The sequence below is a fragment of the Canis lupus genome, chromosome 14 (assembly GCF_003254725.2).
Source record: "Canis lupus dingo isolate Sandy chromosome 14, ASM325472v2, whole genome shotgun sequence".
Classification (NCBI taxonomy): Eukaryota; Metazoa; Chordata; class Mammalia; order Carnivora; family Canidae; genus Canis; species Canis lupus.
In genome coordinates this window covers 53,139,048-53,164,963 of record NC_064256.1, presented here as the reverse complement: position 1 = coordinate 53,164,963, position 25,916 = coordinate 53,139,048, and the positions used below count along the sequence as shown (strand labels likewise).

Below are 25,916 nucleotides of genomic sequence, written 5' to 3'. Positions count from 1 at the left end.
TAGTGGAAAGTGAGTACTGCTAGTGTCAGTGATGCCTGGAGAGGCACAAATTAGTTACACACAGTAATATATAGAATAAGAGAGAGAGAGAGAGAGCGCCCATGATATATGAAGGAAAATTCTGGAGCTCAAATTATTTCTGCTGGCTAAATCTTAATTTCATGCATCAGTAGGCAGATTCTTGGTTTTGTTTTGTTTAGTTTTTCTCCTTTGGGAGCATGAGAAAAGTATGAGGATTATATGTCCACACAAGTATAGGGTGCATATCAAAGCTCATTTGAAAAAGCAATTGAGTTTGTTCATTTATTCATTCATTCACTCATCTCTATATTCATGAACACTTATTATATGGGCAAATCATTTCTAGGTGATTGAGATACATCACTGAGCAAAACAGGCCAGTATGCCTGACCTCACGGAGCTTATTTACATACTCACAGGGAATGGAGCTATGTGTTATGTATGCATTCCCCCAAAATGGTCGGTTGGAAAAAACAATATAGTTTAGGCAAATTGGTGAAAAAAAAAAAAGACAAAAAACCCTTCTAATTAAGTACTCAGTTGTGTATTAAAATAAAATTAAAAGTACCCCATTCATCCGATGTTCCCCCACCATTCTACTCTGTTCCTCAGCAATGTTTGCTTCTTCACATTGTATATGCTTTTTAAAAGTATGAACCATTGATTCCTTGGTTCTAAGAGGTCACCGATGATAAAAATACACTATTCAAATATTAATTATTTTAGCAAAAATATATCAATAAAAGAGACATTACCAGAGTAAATGTCCACACTGATTATAAGACACATTTCAGGGGGGGAAATGCACTTATATTTTAATAAATATAACCTAAAGACGCTCACATTCTTCACCTTTATTGTACGTAGTGTAGGGAAAGCCCATTCCCTTGCTGGAGTCACTCCAAACTTTCTCTGTATTTTACTGTTGATCACCTCAAGCAATCTCAGTCTACCTGTTAGTAAAGATGTACTTTAAGCTTATTGGTCACTTCCTACGAGAAACTATGGCTTTCCAAACAGTCACTGTAGACTGCATCTAGGACCTACTGACTTCCTCTAGAAAGCTCTTTTTTTTAATCTCCTTGCTTTTCTCGGGCTCAGTGTCCCAATCTGCTATCTCTTTAAAGTCTACTGGGAAAATGACTACTTTGTAATGTCATTTAAGATCCTGCTTTGAAAAAATAAAAAGAAGATCCTCCTTTGATTCAAGTTCATTATATTGGGGCCTAGAAAGAGAAGTCCAAACTGTAGTTAGCTTTTAAAATATGAATTTTCCTAACTTCCATGTATGAAGTTTTCTATTTATTTTAAAAACCAGAAAATGGAATCATGTAACTTATTCTGCTGTATATTTTGTATAGCAAGATATTATGAGAAATTACCTTATTTATTTTATTTGGTTGTATAGCATTTTATTGTACAAATATCTAGAACACTAATTAATAGCTACTTAGGTTGTTTCCACTTTATTATAATATTGCTACAATGAATATCTTTTATACAAGCACATATGTAAATACGTGTGTGTGTGTGTGTGTGTGTGTGTGTCTTTGGATGCTAATGTGAGTGTATTGGTGTATTGGTGAGTGTATTGAATTAACCAATTCATTAATACACAAAATGAATTTATTTGTTGAATACATTCCTACAGGTGGATCTGTTTGGTCAATAAATACAGATATTCAAAATTTTGATATTTTTGGCTAAACTATTCCCCATTTAACTCTGATAGCAACTCCAAAGTCCTTGGGTAGAATTCATAGCTGACATTGCCTCTTGCTTTGAAATATTTGTCAGGGACACTGCATTAGGTGAAAAAGTATTTAAATGTCCTTTCTTGGAATAGTAGTATGTTGGTGAAAAAATCATGGACAATGGGGTAACTTTGGTTTAGTGATTTGGAACATCAAAAATAAAGGTATTCTATTGGAATTGTTTTCTACTTTAGTTTCTAAGACTAAAGAAATGTTACTGTCATGGAAAAGTATTTGATAAATATGGATAGCATCTAAGTGATTTGGGGCATGCTGGGTAACAATCATGAGCAAAGATTCAGAGGCCACATTTTAGCCCTATCCCACTTATGGAACCTATTCTTATTGTATTTGTTGTGATTGTATACTAACACAAAACTTATTGATTCCATCTTTTTCTATTTTCAGGTAACCCTCTAAACATGCAGATAATGGCAGAAAACCAGCTTGACACAGGTATCTATGCTTTTGCAGTGCAGCATACTCATCAAGCTGACTGCTGAATTATTTCATGATAAGATAATTTTCCTTCAAGTCTTAATACCATAGAGGTCACGTGGTCTGGTGAAATTCATGAGGGAACTGTCACTTTCAGGCTCCTAATATCAGTCACTCTTCGATCTATATTTGGTTTATGGATTCAAGAAAGTCTGATAGCAGTTATTAGCTGCTCTTGGAAAGTTCTCTTGAAAGAGAGATTTATTTCCTGATTAATGATGGAAATGATCCAGTATTAATTTCAGTTTTTGGTATCAACAATTTTATGTTAACATCATTCTTGCTACGTTCACCTTTCAAATTACTATGATCATTCTAATGATTAAAAAGCTATTATTTGATTTAGATTCACTCTGCAATTACCAGCTGCAGCATTTCTGACATTTCTTACTAAATTTGGGTACTTGAGGTTGTACCTCAACTAACAAAAAATTTTCCTAATAGAAGCTTTTTCTTTTTTTAATGTGCATTCAGGTAAATTAAAGCATAGAAAACTAGGGAATTAGTATTATTCATAAATGTTATTCTATTGGAATATTATTTTTGATAGGTGCAGTGGAGCTTGTTTTATTATTTTTTACCTTTGAAATTAGAATACCTTATTCAATCTTTTGTTTGAATTTATAGTTTTCTTGACATTTGTTTTACAATAGCAATTTGTCTTTTCCATTACTCTGTTTTCTGAGGTGCAGTCTTAGGCCATTTGACTTTTATTTTCCTTGTTATTCATTATGATTAACCAGCGTTAGATATTTTAATTACAGCATAAGAAAAATATTCTCAACTAGTGCCCAAAGAATGTAATAATCACCTTAAGAGTTCTTCCTTTTGGACATGTCCTGATAAAGTAAATCAATGAAAGCAGGAAATAATTTAAAAACTAGAAAGTACCATACAAGACTTCAAATTCCCTTTTGCTTAGTAAATTCTGTAAATGTAAATGACAATATTTGTGAAAACTCTTGAAGTATATTTTTACTTACTGCACTTCATGTTTATATTCTATTGCAAGTCCCTTCCCCCCCTTTTTTCGGTAATACCTTAAAATCTCCTCCAACAAAGTATCTCTTTTCTATTGGTCATTTTATAAGGGTGAAGTCAAATTAAAAATGTTTCTTTTGTTCTGGCAATCTGAGGACTGCAAATAATGCTTTTGAATATCCTCAGGTCATTTGCACTTTACCACGATTTTAATATTGCCCTTGTTTCTTTTGAATTTTCATACTCTGCTTTAATTTTATTAAATAGATCATCTACAGTGAATCTTCACTATGGGACCATCTGGACTAAATCTGATGGCTACTTTTCTTTACCTATTGGATTATCATTGAATTGAGAATTCGAAGGTAACTCAATCAAGTTCCTTTGAGGTCAGTCTGAGTGTTGTGGTTAGATGCCCTTAAAGAAGGAAGGAACTAGATAAAGAATTATAACATCATTGTGATTAGGAGTAGAAAGTATTTTTGGGGAAGTTTTTTTCTCTAATAGTATTTCTGTCCAACAGCAAATGAGCATGCCATCAATGATTATCCTTGGTTTTACTCAATAAGATCAGTGACACTGGTTGTTAACCCCTGAAATGTTCTCTGAATATTACTGTGAGAAATCATTACTTGATAAAAACTGGTCTCCATGCTAGATCAAAAAAGCTTTACTTAAAACAAAACAAAACCTGTTATGTCAAAGAGAATTTTCCATCCACAAACAGTAAAGGAAAGGCCAAACTTACACTCTGTCTTATTTGAGTATACTCTTCATCCCCTTGTAGATTTGAAAAGAAAGTGAAAATAGCAATTTAGATCACACCATAGAGGACAATTTAGCAAAGAATGCTTATTTAGTAAAGATATTTTTAATATTCAGAACTCTCTTTAGAGTTGATTGATTTCTGGAGTCCAGATCCAGAGGACATTATCCATCCTCTTACATTACACTCAGTTTATTGACTCAAAAGAATGGAATTGGAAATGATTGCAAAAGGTTCATAAACTTTAATAGATGACAAGCTGGGTTAGCTACTTACTGTTAGAGGCAACCCTGAGAATCCGTTTCCAGCTTCTTAGCCAAGTGTTCTATTACAAATGCTGCTTTGACTCTTTCTAATCTTTTCCTCACAAAACCTCCCTGGTTTGTTTCACACAATCCCCTGAATCTCCCTTTGCTTTTGTTTTTTTTAGACATAATCATCTATCATTAGAAAGTACATTTAATGTTAAATTCCTCATGATGCTACTAAGTTCATTCTTTTTCCTTTTTAAAAAAACTTTACAAAAAAAAACCTTTACAAATACTGGCAACATAAACTCAAATATCTTCTCTTCTTCCTTTGATCTAAGTGATATTTTATGATCCCGAACTTGCTCTACGTTGCTTTTTCTTTTAGGGATCTTGAAATAACTATAGGAATGTTATTTAATAATTTTGAATATAAAATATTTCATTCTTTTCCTTTTCTTTGTAAAATATGTATAGTAGTGTTAATAAACAGCACCACATGTATGTTTATGGTAAAAAAAGACTGTTACATATAATATATTTTTATTTCATCTCTAGACTAAACTCTGGTTTATAGACTTTCTTCCAAATTTTGCTGTTCTCCATTGACAACAGTATGTCACAGATTTTTCTTTTAAATAAATGGCATTTCCTTCCACCAACATTTTCACTTAGTCCATACTCTGTGCTCCTTCAGAGAAGCACTCCACCTAGAAAACATTCCTTCTACTTTATAGGAATCCAGGTTTCTTGTCAATTGCTGCATTATGCTTTATAGAAAACATACAACCGTGGACTCCTCTGGTGACTCTAGCTTCTGCTCAGCCTTCTGTCGGAATCTATGTGCTCACCTTATACTGTGTTAACTGGTGCAGCTGGTAATGTTGCTTTATACACATACCTTTTCTTTAGGTTGATACGAGCACCTCATGTGGAGTCCATCTCTTTGACCAGATTGTAAACTTTAAGCTGAAGAGTCACATCGTTATATGAGTTGCTATACTTTTTCTCCATATCCACCCTTCTGCTCCTTGTTTCATTACTCAAAGACGTTTGGCTTCAGTTCACTGAAATGTAACTAGGATTTTCTCATTGTAGATCATTGCAGTTTGTCATTGCAGCAGAGAAGGCCAGTTCCACATGTGGGATAAATGGCTAAGACGAGAAAGAAACCATAAAGACGAACTGAGGAATTACACAAAATATCAATAGATAAGTATATAGAAACTCTATAATCGGTTTCCTTCATATTCAATAAGATACTATGGGTTATTATTTTTTAAGAAAATATGTTACAGAAGCAGTTTATCTTAGTTTTAAATGTATGGTGCTATTTCATTATACATATCCAGCATCACTAGGAGTATTACTGCTGAAATTAAAAAAAAAAAAAAAAAAAGGCAGTTTGCAGGGCTGGCTCATCTGAGCACAGAGAATTTCAACCACAGCACTTGGTCTCCCTCTTGGACGTTTTGTGCAGGGGAGGCTGCGAGAAGGTGCCTGGCCCTGTGTGCAGGTGCGGCTGGACCAAGTGCCCTCCTCTTTAACACGTTCAGTTTCATCAGCCTCTCACCAACCTCAAAAAAGTTGCCCGCTCATTAAAAGAAAAGTTACAGTTGTCACAAGGCAAGTTTTAAATATTTTATATTTTATTACATTTTACCACATTGATTTGCTCTTAAAGGCAGTAGTGAATATTCCTAGGTACTGTTAAGTCAGTTGTGGTCTATTAAACAGCTTGTGGGTACAATTGGCCCAGGTTTGAGATTCATTTTTACTGACATCACCAACTGAATGGCAAGATAATAATGAAGAAAGATTTTAAAATTTTACCTAACTTACCATCTAATGGCATAACCACCCTGTTTACTACATATTTATTTATAAATAATTTTTATGCATTTTATTAAACAATTAACAGCACATGTTCTATGTAGGAGGATCTATTTGCTTGTGTGTGCTTGGAAAGCATTAATATTTAAAATTTAGTATTAATGCTCCTAAGGCATGCATTAAATTGGACCCTTGTTAATTCCATAAATAACGGCATAGAAGATATTGAGGATAATTAAAAACTAAGTGTAGAATCAAGAAAATTATCTTTATATTTTTATTTTGTGTTATCTGACAAATAAAAAAGACAAGTAAAAATATTTATGAGGAATAAATCCTTATGGTTATTGATTCTTATTTAATTAGAAGGAAATCATTTTAGTTAAAACTATTTAAATGCATTGTACTCTACAGTAAGGTTTCCATCTATCTAGCTCATTTATAACAAATGTTCCAAAGAGCTGTATACTGTTTGTATCTTAAAAGATATATATCTATACGCAAGGAGAAAGAAAAGGAATACAATTAAGATAAGATATAAAAATTATAGTTGCCTATATGATTAAATTTCCTATTAATTATGGCACAAAAAGGTTAGTATGAGGTTGTATAGTTAATAAAACCTTCACAGCAAAAACTTAAGTAGTTTTTCTTAGTCTTCATAGCTCAGTGCTAATGATGATAACTTTGTTCCAGATAAAATATAGTTGTTTTTACATTTGAAATATGTATTTTAAAATATTGTAATCTTAATGCACTATTAAAATAAGTTACTTTCCACATAGGATCCAGGAATTAGGAGTGTACTTGGTGAAATATATCCTAGCATATCTAGAGCAAGATTTCCCTAGAGAACCAAATAAATTTTCTGAAAAGATGTCACACTCCCATGTTGTCTCCACGTTCTTGATTTTCTCTGTTGTCTAAAAATCCTTATAGAGAAAGTCATCAATGTGGCTGAATAGATACTCCAGTACTTCCTCTTCCCATCTTCACCTCCTCCCACATTGATAAAGCAGACATGCAGGGAGATGTTGTGCCTCCCGTATCTCTGTCCCTGGTTCTGGTTCTGGTGGAAGGGAAAGTAGTCCTTAATGTATGTAAATAGAAGCTAAACTCCCTTTATTTGCAAATCATGTGAAAATGGCTTTTGAATGAAGGCCAAAATGAGATAGAGATGACTTTCTGACAGAACTTCTTCATTTGCACTGTTTGAAAAACATTGCTTTGCAAAAAATTCAGAAGTGACACCAATAAATGAGACTTCAGAAGCCACCTGAAACTCCTCTTTCTCATGAACACTGACTGCCTTTTGATCATTTAGAAGTACATCTTCAGTTATATGATACAAATTATCTGATTATACTGGTTTTTCTAACAGTATAAAATAAATTTCTCAGTCAATAGACTGAATCTAAAATATTGTAGAAGTCAATTTTGAATACTAGTGATCTGCTTGAGCAGTAGGTCATCCTCTCTTTATAACAGTGTTAGGTCAATGTACTAAATAGTTAGAACTGCTAATGTTAAAAAAAAAAAAACACTAACCAGAACTAAAAAATTATAATACAGTAAGAATGAAGATACACAGGTTTTTAATTTTTTTTAGGTTTTTAATTTTTTAAAAAAGATTTTATTCATGTATTTGAAAGACAGAGAGAGAGAGAGAACAAACAGGGGGAGGGTAGAGGGAGAAAGACTCCCTGCTGAGTGCAGAGCCCAATGTGGAGCCCAATGTGGGGCTCAACCCCAGGACCCCGAGATCATGACCTGCACCCAAATCACGTCTGATGTTTAACTGATTGAGCCACTCAGGGACCCCTGAAGATAAACAGTTTATAATGTTAGTCTTTCACATTTTTTTTTATCTTGGAAAGAACACTTCAGAATTCTCCACTGGGCTGCTTGTGTGGCTCAGTGGCTGAGGGTCTGCCTTTGGCTCAAGTCGTGATCCCAAAGTCCTGGGATCAAGTCTCGCATCGGGGTCCCCGCAGGGAGCCTGGTTCTCCCTCTGCCTATGTCTTGCCTCTCTCTGTGTGTCTCTCATGAATAAATAAATAAAATCTAAAAAAAAAAATCCTCCATTAAAATCTCATTATTAATTACAAAAGGATTGTAGATGGATAACATAGCAAAAGGATCATATCTTTCACAGACATGTAGAACAAATGAAAACCATGGTTTCCATTTCTGTATTCTTCACTACATAAACATGCAGAAAAATCCACATTTGTTTTACTTAGTTAAAAAAAAAGTCACAAGAAAAAAAATTCTGTGAAAGTCTATAATAAGTGTTGATTAAACATAAAGGAATAATTGATGTTATTCCCATTTCTTGTAGGTACAACCAGCTTAGTGCCAAAGACATTATCTACAAAGTGACCGGCAGTATTGTGGTATGTATCAAAAATTTCTTGGAGAAATCGAGAAACAACTACTGCAAACCTTATATACTGAAGTGGTATTTGGTTTTGGAGTTCTAACATTTCAGGACACGAATGTGAGGAGCAGGAGAAAGAGAGACAGATGGACAGAGAGAGGGAGAGAAACAGAGTGAGAGACAGAGAGGGGGTGGGAGCTTGGAGAGAGAAAGAGAGAGAAAGAGAGAGATGAGAGGTCCAGGAGGTTAATTTCATTTTTCCTTTTTTTTTTTTTTTTTTTTTACGATAGTCACACAGGGAGAGAGAGAGAGGCAGAGACACAGGCAGAGGGAGGAGCAGGCTCCATGCACCGGAAGCCCGATGTGGGATTCGATCCCGGGTCTCCAGGATCACGCCCTGGGCCAAAGACAGGCGCTAAACCGCTGCGCCACCCAGGGATCCCTAATTTCATTTTTCAATCTTGAGGAATTAATGCCATCATTTCTCTCAACAGTGTCTATTTTGACCACAGTTAAACATGGAAGTGACTCATATGCTCTGTTTGCCCCCACAGTCTTATCACCACTCTATGCTGTGCCTTTCTTTTAAAAATCTCATATTTTCCTGGCTTTCTCTTTTATTCTATCCTAAAATTGCCCAGTTCTTCCTAAGCTCCACTCAACTTCTATCCCGGTTTCTCTCAGCGTGCTTTGAAACATTCAATAAGCCCCTAAAGACTCTTGGTTGTTTTTTCGCGTGTGTTTGTTTGTTTTTTGTCTTTTTTTTTTTTTTTTTTTTTTACATTTCACAGTATGGCTATTTCAGATCTCACATAAGAAGCAGTAAGAGAGAGTTTGTTGCTTTCCTCCTAATCCTTGATCCACATTTCTGCTTACAGTAATACTTCTGAGATGCAAAATTACTTTATCCCGACCAATATTGGGATAAATTCTAAACTTCTTAGGATGACTTTGGAGACTTTGAAATGACCTTGAAGTCATTCACTCAACCAGTACTTTTTAAGCACCTACTACGCCTAGTTGCTGTTCCTAGTACTTGAGAAACATCAGTGAACAAAACAGGGAAGGGTCCCTGCCCTCATGAAGATGACATTCTGGTGGTAGGAGAGAGATAATAAATGATAAATATAATATGTAAGTGACTTACCCAACATATTAGAAGAATATAGATGCTATAGGAAAAAAAGTAGATCAGAAATTCTGGGAGTGGCTGAGGCAGGTTACGTACCCATGGCATGGTCAAGGTCAGCCTTACGAGATTTGAGTGTGTGTCACCACCACATAAACTCTAACTTCCCACCATACTTTACTCTCTTCCTTTTCACAAGTAGCCCTTGTTCTTTCACTTGTTAGTACTTTGGTTTAACACAAAATATCCAATTTTTATGGGAGCCCTTTCTTTGCTCAGCCCATTTCTACTTCTGATTCCACATTCTGCTACAGCATCATTCCCTCCCCCAGTCTATCCCTGACGACCCCTCTACTCCCAGATAAGAGTTGATTATCCCTCTTCTTTATTCATCTTTATCACACACTTTTATATTTGTGATTGTTATTATTATCTGCTAGGTTATGCCGCAGCAACAAAATTCCCTAAGTTTTAGTGGTCTATTTCTCATGCATCACATGTTGGTTGCAGTAACTGTAGGAAAAACTGAGGCTCTGATTCATGAATTCCCTCTGTTCCAGGGGTAATCTACTTCTGGGCCATGTCTTTTTCATGGCAGAAAGGAAAAAGCATAGTCGAACCAGGCAATGCTTCTTCAAACTTTTTAGGGATGGCACATATCACGTATGCTCACATTCTCAAAGTCGATGGGGTGGAAAAGATTCCTAGAGAGAGTCTCTGCAGGTCATGTGACAATGGTTGGGTCCTAGGGTCCTTTTTATAGAAGCAGTAATTGTGAGCTATACTGTCTACCCCACTTGTGTATCTCACACAGTGGGGCTCTGTGTACCCTGTGTTCAAGTTCCGTGGCTTTTATCACCAATATATTTTCTAGCACACCAACGCAACTTGGCAAAATTTCTTGAGAAATGAAATCAGGAAAAAAAAAAAAAAAAAGAAAAAAAGGACAGGAGAGAACAGTTAGTGTCATTGTACCAGGCACCGCCACACTTTATTACTTTGTGTTATAGACTAGGCAAATGAGACTCCCAAGTAAAATAATTTGTGCATAGCAACAGTTCTGAAATGAGAAATACAGCCCGTGTGACTCTACAGCTGCTTCCTGCTTCACCACCCTGCGCTTGTAGACGTCTATAAGCTACAGCTCTTATACAGTGATTTCTTAATATGAACATAAAGAAAAGAGACAGATATGATAGTGCTATGAATGGTGATTCTATTTCTGCACCATATCTTGCAGTTTCACCTATTCTTATCATACCTCCCACCATTTTTCTATTTCAGGCATTTGTTACATCCCATTTAGAGTTCCATAATAACCTCTTAATTATTCTCCTCTCTCTAGGTTCCATTCTACACCCAAATACTGTTCCCAAAGCATATCTTGTATCATGTCACTCTTCTCTTTAAAACTGTTTCACGGTTTCTAATGATCTGTACTACAAACTTGAGTTTGTGCTCTTAATCTACACTGTCTCACTGTTCTTCTGCAAATCCCTCTGCTGAACTGGTGACATGTTTAATCTTCACTTTTACAAATATAAACTTTGCTTTCTCAGCTCACTCCACCTGGAATAACCCTCCTTTTGCCTTCATTTATAGAAATGTTTTTCAACTTGAAGGCAAATGCCGTTCATTCAATTAATATTGCTCAGGTCCTCACTGGAAAGAGATCTTTCCTTCCTGTATCCACGGTGCTTTGTAGCTGTAAGACAACTGGAGTTATTAAGAATGTTGAGAGTGGATGTTGATATGAAAACTATCTTCAGATATTTGAAGGATGGTCAACTGGAAGATGGATAAGCTTACTCTCTGAAGCTCTAAAGGGAAGAACACAGACACGCAGATACATGATGGGGAATAGGTTGTATCATCTTCAGTATCAGCCTCAAGAAAGAGTAAATTCTTTTTTTTTTTTTGAAACTAAATGTTACAATTTATTCCGTCTTCATGATTACAGACATTGCAGGGGAGGGAGGGTACACAAGGCAAATAAAACAGACTCTTGTCCCATTTAACCAGATGCAGCGTTTTGGCAGTTTTATGATAATATAGGTAGACCTAATTGACTTGGGCTGAAAGCTGGGAACAGCAAATCTCTGCAATTTAGGATCTTATTCCATTGTTACTCCAAAGATCTTAATTCCTAAACTATACTATGAGCTCTGAAATGGTGTGTGCTGCAACATTCTTCAAGCTTTCACACCTTACTCAGAAATCTGACACCTTTTAAGGCAAGGCACCCTTAAGGCTGTCTTCCTCTTGGCTAACCCAGTCCACCAGCAATCTTAAAAATTGTTATATAAAAATAAAACCATACCCCAAGCATTGATTAAAACCGTTGTGCTGGAATCCCTTTTCAGAGCCTTAGCTCCCTGAGAGAAGAGAGATCCAGTTGCTTCCATGAATAATAATAACCCTAGTACAATCTACCTAATGCCCTTTGAAGCAAACTCAAAAGGCCAGGCAACCCTGATCATCCTGACAAGATTATCAGTATTTACACACAAAGGATATTTAAAGCTGATCCTAGACCAAGTATTGGAACCATAATCCCAAGAAATCATTCAGTTTTAGCAGGTGAGGTTCCCGCAAGGTGCCATAGCACAAGTGAGAAGTCGTCTCAAAGCAAAGAGTGATGGTTCATCATCTTTTACAAGTGAGAGGAAATCAAGGAGGAAAGAAAATTCCCTCCTAAACTCCTCATCAAATCGATGGCTATTTTCACAGCCTTAATTGATGAAATCCAGTGTCCTCAATTTCCTGATTGGAGGAGTCCATTTTCAAGGCGACTGTCAAGTTCAAGAAGAGCTTTCAGGCTTTTCTTTGCCATGGGCCATGAATTCCAGTCCTTCAATGGGAATCTCCTTTTCCTTTATTGCTTTCTGAATACACTGCTGATAGCATTTGAAGAGGTCAGTGCAGGGGTTTCCAGAGCCATCCCCCTCAAGGAGCTTCTTGGCAAACCAGCTATTGAAGCACTGGTTGGTTGCGCTTCGTGTCAGTGCAGGCCTCCCCTACGCTATTCATGCCCTAATTCTTTTCTCAAAGGAAGCGTTGAAGCAAAATCTGGATGTTCCTTGATTGTGGATATTATAGGATTTATGACTCAAGCATCATCGTTTATCTTATATTAGTTTCTGCCCATGGCGTTTTTTTCTACCAGACTTGTTTGGTCTTATTTATATTTGTGCCTCTCGTCATATTTTTTTGGATTGGCTTTGTTATGCAAAAGGGGTATGGTTACACATACCACATGGTATAGCTATAAAAATATTTTTTTAAAAAAAGAAAAACTTTCGAGCAAAAAAAGGAGAGTGCCTATCATCCTCCAAATTTTCGCAATCCCAATAGAGGTAGGTTTTAGATTGGGCCTAGCTTGGCTGCATGGACCCAGCTAAAGGGGCCTTGGGGATAGAAGTGTTCAAGTGTAAATTCCCTGCTAGAGGAATTGGCCTCACTAGGAAAAGGAGGAGCCTCTGGATCTTAGCCTCCAATATCAACCTACTCACTGAACGAATTCCTTGCTAAGTTATCAAAAGGGAGGGACAGATGAACATAGGGGAAGGGAAGGAAAAATAAAATAAGATGAAAATAGAGAGGGGGGCAAGCCATAAGAGACTGACTATAGGGAACAAACTGAGGATTGTTGGGGGCGGGGGGGAACTGGGTGATGGGCATTAAGGAGGGCATGTAATGTAATGAGCACTGGGGGTTATATACAACTGATGAATCACTGAATTCTACCTCTGAAACTAATAATAGAGTATATGTTAATTAAATTGAATTTAAATAAACATTTTTTTTTAAAAGGGAGGGAATGAATCACCAAGACACTCAGTTCTATTTCTTCTTATGCTCATAATGCCTTTGGCATGAAGACAAGTACTCCCTAAAAGTGGTAATAAAAGAGAAAGAAGGTAAATGGATCTCTACCATATTCATATATTTATTTGGCACAAGAAGAGAGTAGAAAATGGAAAGAAATCTTTGAACTTTTGTATCCAGTTAGAAACTAATAATTCATGTGCCCGGTGGAAAGTGTGCCAATTCATCATCCATTGTAGGAAATGCAAACATATGCAAGTGCCTGCGTGGCTCATTCAGTTAAGCATCTGACTTTTGGTTTTGGCTCAGGTCATGATCTCAGGGTTGTAAGACCAGTCCCAGCACAGGGCTTAGCACTGGGCATGGAGTCTGCTTAAGATTCTCTCTCCCCCTCTCCCTCTGCTCCTCTCCTTCTCTCTCTCTCTCAAAACCAAACCAAAACCAAACCAAACCAAACCAAACCAACCAAACAAACAAACAAACAGAAAACAAAATGCAAACCAATGACTACCTCACCACTGGGAAAAAGGAAATGTGAAAGACTGGGAAGAAGGGCATGACCCACATATCTGGGATGACTGAGGACTGGGCAAGTCAGATGCCAAAAACCCAGCAGGAACAGAGGAATAGAAACAGAAAGCTAGGAGAGGGTTGGGGGCAAGAACAGGCTGGTCAGCACTGATCAAGGCTACATCAGGGATGGAGCCTGAACATATTTTGCCAACTGAAAGAAGTCATACACAAAAGGCCACAGATTGCGTGATTCCATACATGTGACATACCCACCATATGTAAATCCATTGAGGCAAAAAAGCAGACCAGTGGTTGCCAGGGGCTGGGGCGAAGAGAGAGTGGGCAGTAACTGCCTAAATGGGTATGGATATGCCAAACACCTTAAATGCGATGAATATGTCTTGGAACAAGATAGAGGGGACAGTTGTACAACATTGTGAATGTACTAAATAGCAATGGGTTGTACACTTTAAAAAATGGCTAATGGTTAACTTTATGTGACCCTTGTAAGATTTTACCTCGATTACAGAAAAGAACAGACTAGTTGAGACCACTCTGGGAGGAATGGAATTTTAATTGTTCTTTCTTTCTTTATTTTTTTTCCTTCACTTGTCCAAGATTACAGCTTCTTATTTCGGCCAAATTTAGGTCATATACCTTCCTTCTCATTGTATGGAGGCAATGTAAGAAAGTATCCTCCCCTGAGGCTTCCTAGTGGGAGGCAGGCCCAGGAATTTCATGGACCACCAAGATTACAGAAGAGGAGGAAGATGTAATTTTCCGAAAGTAATAGCGATGCTGTTAGGAAGGGGCAGCGGATATTGGGCATATACAATACCCTAAAAACTCTCTATTGGAAGCCAAAAAAAAAAAAAATCTGTAATCAAGCATAAAACAACCTCTGTAAGGAAAACTAGTAAGATGTCTTGAAGAATTAGAATCCTCAGATATATTTACTACTATTTTTAGAATTCAACCTTTTAAAATACATGTGGTTGCTTTGTATGTAAAACAAATGCTTTGGAATATACAAATAGTTAAAATAAAACTCTTTTCCCTTTGAGGGCATATTGTGCAGAATTCGGAGGATAAATAGAACTGGCATACAGGCCCTTTGAAGTCCACTGGAATGCAACACATATTTTGAAAACAGTATGGGAGAAGACACAGCACAACTAGTTCTCCGCTTTTCATTAATCAGAGTTCTTAGGATTCTTTGTGGGATTGCGTTTTTGTTAAAACTTGGGAATTTAGATGAATTTCCTTGAAGTGTTTGAAGAGGAATTCTTGAAACACAATAATAAATTGACACTTGATTTTTAGAACGCAAGGGACATAAGGAATGTACTTGCAGTTCATGGCTGGGTCTGTTCCTCTATCCAGTACGTACAGTGTGCAGTGTGATACTTGTTCTCTGGGGCAACTGAGAAGAGTTGCGCTGGAGGAAGCATTTAAACATTGTGCAAAATTGAACATGATCAGACCAACATGGTTGTCTGATGTATTAAGGAAAAAGCTTAGTCAAAATTCCTCTTTGTGATGGTTTTTATCGCAATGGGAATTTACCTGAAACACAGATGACCTGAATGGTACATTTTTTACCCTAATAAAATACCAGGCAAATATTCATTCAAACAGGGAAGGAATGAACTTCAATACAATTTCTGCTCTCTTTCTTTTTCTTTCTTTTTTTTCTTCTTTCTTTCTTTCTTTCTTTCTTTCTTTCTTTCTTTCTTTTTCTTTCTTTCTTTTCTTTCTTCTTTCTTTTACTGGCATACAGGTCAGAAAATGTATAGGCTTGGATATAATATAACAAAAGAGAAAGATCACTGGGTACGGATTCCAAAGACTTGGATTTAAATTCTGGGTACCACTCTCTTTGTGAGGCCGGGCAGGCCATTTGAATTCTCTTTAACTTAGTTTCCTGCCTTACAGTGATGTTGTGGAGGGTATCAAACAAATGTCATCTATGATATATTTTCTTCTTTTATTTGATGGAATCTTTCTCAAGAGACAGCTACATTTTCTCACAATACTGCTCATGGTTTTAATGCTATTTGAGATAAAACAAAGGACTACAGAAGCTGGTTAATGCCCCAAGTTACCAATTCTAAGAATAGTCTTATCTGTAAAAACCTGTCTTCCCATTGGCAAGTCACATATTTGTTTCCGTGGTGGGGGAGTAGGCAAATCAGACTGAGGATGCCTCTTCCTGCCGATCTTCAGCTCTCATATTCTCCTCACCATACACTTTAGTCACAGTGAGTTTATTTAACATTGGGTCTTAATTCTAGCCAAGCCATCCTCAGTTACCCAGTCTCTGATATGAAAATAAATAAAAACCAGGACAGAGAAGCAGCATGAAATCTGTAGGTCACAGAGTACAATAGTAGGACAGTGGATATGGAATTGGTTGATATTAAATACTAACAGATGGAAGGTGGTGAGCATTCACTTATTCTATGGGATGGTGAGAAATGGGGTGGGAAATAGCAGGTGTGTGTGCAGTGGAGGGAAGGAAAGAACGATGAAGGAGAACAGAGAGTCTGGCTGAAGGTGAGGAATGGGAGGACAAACAGTATCTGTATCTAAGCACAATTGGGTGTACTTAGATTCTATTTTAGATTATGTCAAATAACACTTTTCCCCATGTAGCTGTTGGGAACTGACATTTAATTAGTGAATGACAAGCGTGAAATAGCAAGGTGACATGGAACCACTTAAGAATAAAGCGATCATGATTTCTCTTGCAGTTTATACCTGCAAAAGTATTGTACTGTCCTTTATTAAACCTTCACAATATTACTGTGAGAAAGATAAATAACAAGAACTAGCTGTTCACTCTTCCTTGTGGACTAAACAAAAGGAATTTGGTTTAAATTGTAGTCAAGTAAAAACGTCTTGGCTAAAAAGCCCATATCTGTGCTAAAAAGGTATTTCTTAAATGAGCTACCCATTTTAGTCAATAGCTATGGAATTTACTAAGTTTCACTTTTATGACACTTGAAGCCAGGGTAATTACATTGGAAGACATACACATAGAAGGCAAAGTCAGCTTTCTACATGGGATCCTTAATACTCCTGTGCCCTCAAATTTTCTCCCAAAGGGCTGTCACATTTCCTGAAATTTTCACATTACTGGCTCTTTGAGAGGAGTCGCTGAGGACCTCTGCAATGGCAAAGAGTATATGCATTGCACCATACATTAATTTTAACCATTTACATTCACTTAGATAATTTTCTCAAAAATAATTCCCAATTCTCTGGAAAAACTCCAAGAAGATGGAAAATGGGACATAATTTTCAACAGACTAGGAAGGTGACTCAAGAATCATTTAAGACAATAGTTACTGGCAGCAATTCCCTGGTGGTGGCTTGTGAACATGCAGATCCCTTAGTGAAGGAGGCCAGCCATTGTGACAACACAAGCCCCATCTAAAAATTGATTATTCATTCAACAAACATTTATGGAACCCATATAATAATGCAACAGGCACTGTTCTTGGTACTGGGGCTAGAGAGTTAATAAACAGACAAAAATCCCTGTCCTCAAGGACCTTAAATTCTAATGGGAAACACAGACAATATACAGTGAGAAGTGAAAAGGATGTGTAGCGTGTTAAATGTTGATATGTGCTCAGGAGGAAGCTGGGGAATGAGCCATCAGATACCTGGGCAGAAGATCCTTCAAACAGAAGAAATAGCCAAAGGCACTGGACAAGCTCATGGGGATAAAAGGAAGGAAACATTCCAGAAGGAAAGATAAAACACTGACATTGCTTCCTCAATTGTTTTGTTTAATGTCAGTCTTGCCTCTTCGAATGAGCACGCAGACATCAGTCCCTGTGCCGTCTGTCTTCCCACTCACTTATCACCCAGCCCTTCCATGCTTTACTCAAAGTATCGTTCCCTACTGGCAATCTTCTAGAAATCTCGTTTCTTCTCAGCCCACATCTTCATCTCCCTCTATCACCATTGACTCTTCATTTCTCTATCTCGGGAGGTTGATTCCTCCATCAACTCTTGTGACTCTACTATTGTTTCTCCAGCATCCTTGGTTTCCAGATCCCTTACTCTTCCAGCAGAATCAGTCTCTACCTGCCAGCTTCGTGATTAGCCCTGTCACCTTCTCCTTAGATGAGGTCTTCATCTATCACCTGGTTTATGGTAAATAGTTTCCTAAATACCGACTCATACTTCCATTCTCTCTACAGCCGGTCCTAGCCCTCCTCCCCATGTACCCACGCTGGGCACTGGATGCATATGCTCGTATGTGTGTGGGGTGGAGGACCAGGTCAGGACCCCAGAACTGCTTCCTGTTGCCACATGGTGCTGCGCTCAGGCCTGGCCCTCCTCTGGCCAAGTAACGTTTCTTTCCAGCACAGTATCCTCCAAGCTGCTCCAGATCTTGGACTCAGTGACTTACAGGGAAGGAAATCTCATTTTCTTCTGGAAGTTTAGAACTCTGTTCTCAGCTTTGTCGGCATTTCCAGCATGCTGGCTGACCTCAGGAATGTCGAGTTAGGGTCAGTGCCAGAATCTGATACCTACCTGGGTACAAACCCCTCAGAGGAAAGTAGGTAAAACTTTTCTAAATATTTGAGGGTTTTAGAAAAAAAACTTTTCTAAATATTTGAGAGTTTTAGAAAAAAAAATACCTCTAAAAGTTTTTTCTAAAACTCTCAAATATTTTTCTCTAGATAGTGGGTTTGTTTGCCTGCTTTACCAAGGGAGAATGCCCTTAGGGATTCCATGGTAATTTGTCTTCCCAGGCGAAGTCTAGGTAGGCGGACTTGTTCAAGGATGCAAAGGGCATTCTGTGGCAAAGCTCTCAGTTGAGAAAGTGAGAGAAGCATCCTCTCTTCTCCCACTCAAACATGCAAATTTCATGTCTCATAGTGTGTCCAGCCTCACAAGAATAAAAATAAGAATTGTCCTAAGTTCTTAAGGAGTTTACAATCTAGTTGAGAAGTCTAGGGTTAACTTACCATAAGGGGGAGGATATCTGGGATCCATGGTGGCTCAGCAGTTGAGCGCCTGCCTTTGGTCAGGGGCATGGTCCTGGAGTCCCGGGATCGAGTCCCACATCGGGCTTTCTGCATGGGGCCTCCTTCTCCTTCTGCTTGTGTCTCTACCTTTCTCTCTCTCTCTCTCATGAATAAATAAAGAAAATATTTTTTTTTTAAAAGGGGGAGGATATCTCTTTGGAGTCTTTAGCCAACACTCCCAGGTATTGCTGAGGTTATGGCTGTACAGCAACTAAAAGAAGATGACGTATTAAGTTTCAGAGTTATAAACTATGTGACAGTCCATTCAAGTGGAAACATTCAAATAAATAGTAAAGATAAGTGAGGCATGGGTGATTTCTTTGGATTTGAAATGCAGATTAGGGTGTTATCTCTACAGTGATGAGAGAAAAGTAGAAGGAATGTCCTGAAGGAAATTAGTTCTAGGTAAAGATTATACTGCATGAAGATTTGATGTGTAAAAATAGTAATAATAAAAATTAATACTAATAAAAAATAATAAAAATATTTACTCCCCTGAAGTTATTTAAACCTCTCAACAATCTCATGGGGTAGATGGTATTATAATCTTTATTTTACAAATGAAATTCACAGTACAAGTGTTACTCTTCCAACATCATGTAGTCGAGATCAAATTGGAACCTAGAAATTTGAACTTCAGAGATTATGCATTGAAGAAGAGGAAAAATTGGTTGCTTCTGCAATTTTGTATATTGTTGTATATTGTGAATTTGTTTTACGTATGTATCTGTGAATGTGAATATATACATATATACGTATATACGCATATATACTTGTTTAGTTCTGCTTCAGATCCTTTAACTAATCTTGTCCCTACTCGGGGGAAATTTTAGGATCCTAGGCTCACAGCACAGGGTCTCACGTTGTTGTCTATTCTTGATTCATTCAAGTGTTATACCTAATTTTAGGGACTGAGCTTTGGCCTTGTGATTCACTCCCAGGACCTTTTTATCCAGCTGTATTTCCACTTTGGTCACATGGATAGCATTCCCCTTCTGAATGCTATTCTGTCTTCCAAATGCTATTCTGCTATGAAATTAAATATTCAAGCTGTGTGAACTTGAATAGTTGAATCTTCCAAGTATTTGAATTCACATATGGCTCAGCTTGATTTACCTCTCTCCCACCTGAAAGCCGAAGTTCAAGACACTTTTCAGATGGTAATATCTACTGGCCCTGGTAATTGATTGCACCAGGGGTGAGGAAGTACTATCTACATTGCTACTATCATTTTCTCTCTAGCTAGATAGATGGGGTATTGGACATGAGCCTGCTGTACATTTCTGGCCTGAATCATTGAAAGAACGCTGATGCCTCCATATGGGATATGGAAGGAATTAATAATTGAAGATGAGGCCATGAAAATAATTAAGAATGAACCCAGTCTGATGGTTAGCTGGCTGCTGGTGCCATCGACTAAAATAGAAAATCTGGGAGAGAAAAATGTTTGAGGAAAGCGTAGTAAGTTATAAACATAACATAGATTTGGACACAGAAAGCTTAATATGCCTTTGAGATTGAAGGTAAATATACAACTTTTGAGTCTAGAAGAGCGTTAGCATTAGAAAGATACAGGAGTTATCCAAATACGATTTCACGTGTCTACAGTGGCAGAGCCACTGAATGGCTTGGGGAGAGAAAAGTGTTAATTCTTAACCATATTTTAAATTCTATCTTAAATAAAAAAAAAAAGATCATTTTTCATGTGAAAGGTCCATACTTTCTTACATTTATATGAAGGCCAAATAACGTTTTATAAAATATTGATATTTTATAAAATTGATATTTTATTAACTATTTTATAGTCCATAAAATACAGAGCAGTGTATTTGCTCTGGATAGTCAATAAAATAGAGAGCAGTGTATTTGCTTTGTAAATGTAGCTTCAACACAAGAGCCCTGGCTTAACTAGATTTCTGCCCTAAGCCCCCACATATGTAGAATTTTGAAGCCACCATTGTATGTCTAATGTATACATTTCTGGACTCTACCTTCATTAATATATTCAAGACTTTGCTGGATACAAATTCAGTACGTTTTAAGAGGAAAAATCTAAATTTTTTTTTTTTTTAGATTTTATTTATTTATTCCCGAGAGACACAGTGAGAGAGGCAAAGACATAGATAGGCAGGGGGAGAAGCAGGCTCCCTGTGGGAAGCCTGATGCGAGACTTGATCCCAACCTTGAGGTCATGACCTGAGCCAAAGGTGGACTCTCAACCACTGAGCCACCCAGGTGTCCTGAGGAAGTTCTACTTTTATTTACTGTTGGACTATGTATATGATAACTAATTTTGCCCTAAAATCACAGGGTCAATAGAACAGAAGGGAAGTAAAACATTATGTGTTTCTGAAACTCAATCTTATGTCCACCATTTGCAGTAATGTTAGAATTTATAAAATGTCAATTTAAAAATATCTACAGATGATAATTTTAATACTTTATTTACCAGTTAATCAAATACAATTTATGTATTTAGTCATGACATGCTTACTAAGTAAGGTAGTTTTACTATCTGCCTCATTTCCATTTATATCGCATTATTTTGTATTCAATAAGGTGACTTTCAAATAAAAATTAGACCAGGGGTTAAGAGAAAGGAGACTCTTTATGAGTGGAGAATGATTATATATTAAATTTTCAGAATAGTATTTTGTAAAATTCTCCTAAAATGCTATGAAATTAAGGAATAATTAGTATGTAACTTCTTTCTTAGAAACTTCAAAATATCTATTGAACATTCAATTAAGTCTCAGTGATCACTGAAAGCGTAATTTCAATAATAAGCATTGTGCCAAAATATCCTTTTCTACCTATAATCTTTCAACTAACTTTCCTGTACATATATTTGGTCATAATCTTCAGCAACTTTCTTCTTATGGAATGCTGCCAATGGGACCCTTTACACAGCCGGATAGGTGGGACACTAGTATAAGGATTAGTCCTGATTTTACTATGAAATGTTTGACTTCCATCATTTGGAAAATTATTTTTACACTACTTAGTGGTTATAACTCTTCTTCTAAGATGTATTTGCCCTTATACATCTTTTTTTCAATAATATGTTTGTGTGTTGCTTGCCTGAAGGGAGTTCATCTTTTCATTTTTGGTAACACCTGGTACAATTCTTAGCGTGTAACAGGAGCTTTATTTTAAGTGTGAACTAGTGGAAGAGGTTTTTTTTTCCATATTTATTGAGTATGATTCATGATTCTCAAGTTATCTTGTTGCCGTTGTTCTGTATTCTCTGGTGTTACAAAAACGTACCCACTTTAGAAAAGAACCACTGGCTATGCATTTTTAAACTGAGCCACCCCTAAGAATATTTTAACGAATATTCCTTTTTTCCTTTTAGATTCAGCTCAAATGTTATCTCTTCTGGGAAGCATAATTTTTAAGTCAGAATCAATCATTCACCTTTAGCTACTAGGCAAATGTGTAATGGGATCTATATGTTGAATATTATTAATGTGGCTTATCCTTTTTGCCTTTGTGAGTTCTAGTCCATTGAAGAGATCTTTCTGCTTCGATGTAGGTTAAGATTTCTTCCAAAAGGAATGAAAAGAAAAAGACAGAAGTAATAATTAGTATTCAAGAGTAGACGTACATCAAGGCACTAGCCTTGATTTCAGTGATTGAGAATTGGACTTTCCAAATTCCATTATGTCTATTGTTAGCACAGTCTTAGGGACCTAGTCCATAGATTTTTACATACATTTTCTAGATAGGAAGAGGACGCAGAAAAAAAGTCCCTTTCTAATCCTAAGGAAATGTAACAAGAAAAGAGAGAATGGGAGAATATGATGAACAGATATATCCCTTCTATGAGTAAAGATATCACTATGTCGAGCAAGACTGCCTGATTGAGACTCTGGGTAGAGGGCCTCTCATACTTTTTCTTGTACCATCCTGCCTGGGGCTCAGCCATAATAGAGTAATTTTGAAGGCATTGCCTGAAATTTTATTTTTCCAATTCACTCTTACCCTTTCCTGTGTATTATAGGCCCCCTGGGTAGCTAAGAATCTGATTGGCAACTTGCCAACACTTGGCAGTGTGATGTATTTCTATGAGTGGACCACCTAGGCTGGTACTGAATGGGATACTCAGTTTAGTGTTTATAGCAGCAATATGAGCAAAAGTGAGGCTGAACCTGCTAGGGGAGCAATCTGCACATTGGAGAAGTCAAAAGAATGATTCACCAGTTTCTTGCTCAGATTTCAGCATGGGGGGACCATAGAGTATCCAGAAACTAGGAAATTAAGGAGCACCACTAGGAGCTGGGGAAGTCAGGCAACCATACCAAAGGAATGCCCCACCCCTGCCACCCCTGCTCTATACACAGACATCATGTTGGAGAAGAACCTGGGAGGTGGTACAGAGAGTAAGAAATCTGAGAGACTAAAACGTTTCCCAGGCTTGCTGAATATTACCCAAACACATTATTTCAATTGCCATTTTGGCCTAAGTATTAAAATGGATTGGACAATTACTGAATGCTTCTCCCAATAAACCACAGATGGGGCCTCTTGAAAACCAGATCAGCTATAGACAAAAATAAAGAAACTGTATATTCTATAGGAATTAAATTTTGTGACCCATCTTCATATCTTTATTAAAGTAAAAATTTATTCCTCCCATATATTTGTGCACTATTAGTTCTTTTCAATTCTTTTATAGACAATGATATATGTACCTGTCTCTGAATTAGTCTGCTAGAACTGCCCTAAAAGGATACTATAGACTGGGTGGCTTAAATAATAGAAATTTATTTTTGCACAGTTATGGAGGCTGGAAGTCCAAGATCAAGGTGTCAGCAGGGTCGGTGTCTACCGAGACCCCTCTTTTTGGTTTTTAGATGGCTGTTTCTCACTGTATTTTCATAGGATCTTTTCTCTCTGCATGTGCATTCTGAGTGCCCTTTGCTCTTCTTATAAGGACACCAATATTACTGGATTAGGACCACTCTTGTGACCTCAACTAATCTTAATTGCCTCCTTAAAGACTCTATCTCCAAACACAGTCACATTGAGCATTAGGGCTTCAACATATAAATTTGTAGGGGGCATAATTCAGTCCCTGGTGTCTCTATCACGGTATCAGTTATCCGAAAACAGATACCTTGTCATTATATCCCTAATCCCTAGCAAGATGACTGACAAATAGTCAGTGCTTAATAAATGATGAGTAGTAGATGCAAAGGAAAGTGATACGTGCACAATGTAGTATAATGTGGTGAATAAAGGCAGACTTTTGAGACTTGTGTTCAAGTTCCAGCTATACCTCTTATCCAGACCCAGTTTCTAAATCTGTAAAATAGGCATAATAGTACCTCTCTTTGTTAATTATTAGAAGATTAAATGCATGTCTAGTAAATTATACGTGTTCCATAAATGTCAATTATGATTGTTGACATTTAACTGCTTCGTTTGATCAACCTGCTTGCACTTGCATATCAGCTAAAGCCAACACCTCCCCTGTCTGACTAGCAGGGTCAGAGCACCCCGGGTTACCATCAAGGGCTGCAGGCATGGCAGGAAAGTGAGCATGTCACAGAGACATCATCCCAGGCACTTGTTCTCTAGGGATTGTTTCTGTCTGCTTGGGGGTGATATTTTGGCCCTCGGGATGGGTAATATTCTTAGTGTTTTCAGGCAAACTTAGGCTGAATTAATTTTAGAACTGACCCACTTACATATTTTTAAACTTTAGACTACGGCAGCTGAACAGCTAAGTTGGACAATTTACAAACTGTATTATGGCTTATATGGGGCAGGCTACTCTCGAAATAGGACCAAGAGGCTCAAGAGTCCAAGTGAGTGGTTCTTGACAGATTCAAAATATCAATTGAATCCTTAACCCTTTGTCATCTGATGGAAGTCTAGCAGTTTAGAGGGAGGAGGAAGAAAACATGGTTGAGGAATCAAAAACAAAAAATGAAAAATCAAATCTAGACTATCATAGAATAGTTAAATAAATGGAAGTTTGGGCAATTTTCCATTACACTGAACTATAATTATTTGCCAAATTTTTATTTTATTTTAATACCTGGATTAATTTGGTAAACTTGCAGGCCTTTTGAATGCCCAGGAAATGGTATAAGATTTATTCTTAATGGGACAACATTTGTGGAATTCCTCCATGAATCTTAAAATAATCCTTTGAACTACAATTCTCTCCCCTAAACTCCTGATTAGAACTTTGTCTGTATTCCTCAGGTTACTTTTATCATTCAGCGCATTTGGTTTGTTTTACCTCTTCTTCCTCCCTCACCCGGCTGCCTTTCTTGAGATCAAAGGTGGTAACTGCCGTATCTCTATATCTCCTGCAGTGATGTCAGAGTCCTACACATAGTAGGTGCTGAATAAATATTAATGAAATCCAGCGTAACCAGCATGTATTCAGAGTTTACTCCCTGCTTCTTGCTCTCATTCAAGATTCTACTGTAACATTTTCCTACGGAGTTGAACTTGGACTTACAATTTTTTTTCAACACAGTGCTCCAGAGAGCTCCTATCTGCCAGATATGTTTGGTATGAGAACGAAACATCTTTGCTATTTTGGCTCTTCAGTTTCCAGCCAAGATTTTGCCTTGAATTGTAGTCATTCATCTAGGCCCTTATTAAGGATAAATGAAGTGAGGTGTTCTAAAATGAGGTCAAAGCTATCATTGGTGGTTAAAAAATAACTCCTATATTCTATGTGTACTGATAAGAGGTCAGGAACACTATTTTAACATGGGAAAAACAACCAGTTCCTATCAATAGTTGTGACTAAGAAGTGTGAAATAATTACTATCAAGTATTCTGAGTCACCTTAAGTCAAATCAATTGTTTTGATAGTGAAACGTAGGAATAGCCTTGTTTTTGATGGTTTTTATTCAGTTCAGTGTGATAGAATTCCAAGATATTGCCCTACC

At 37.1% G+C, this 25,916-nt stretch overlaps 1 long non-coding RNA gene and 1 pseudogene across 3 annotated transcripts in view; both read right to left on the bottom strand.

Moving 5' to 3' along the window:
- LOC112670777 (uncharacterized) overlaps positions 1-25,916 on the bottom strand; it is a 60,975-nt gene that overhangs the window by 34,501 nt on the left and 558 nt on the right. For all 3 annotated transcript variants that reach the window (XR_003143205.3, XR_003143206.3, XR_004804586.2), the window contains exon 2: positions 5,170-5,423. This is a non-coding gene — a long non-coding RNA (uncharacterized LOC112670777). The remainder of the gene's footprint in view (positions 1-5,169; positions 5,424-25,916) is intronic.
- LOC112670776 (TP53-regulated inhibitor of apoptosis 1-like) lies at positions 12,346-12,640 on the bottom strand (annotated as a pseudogene).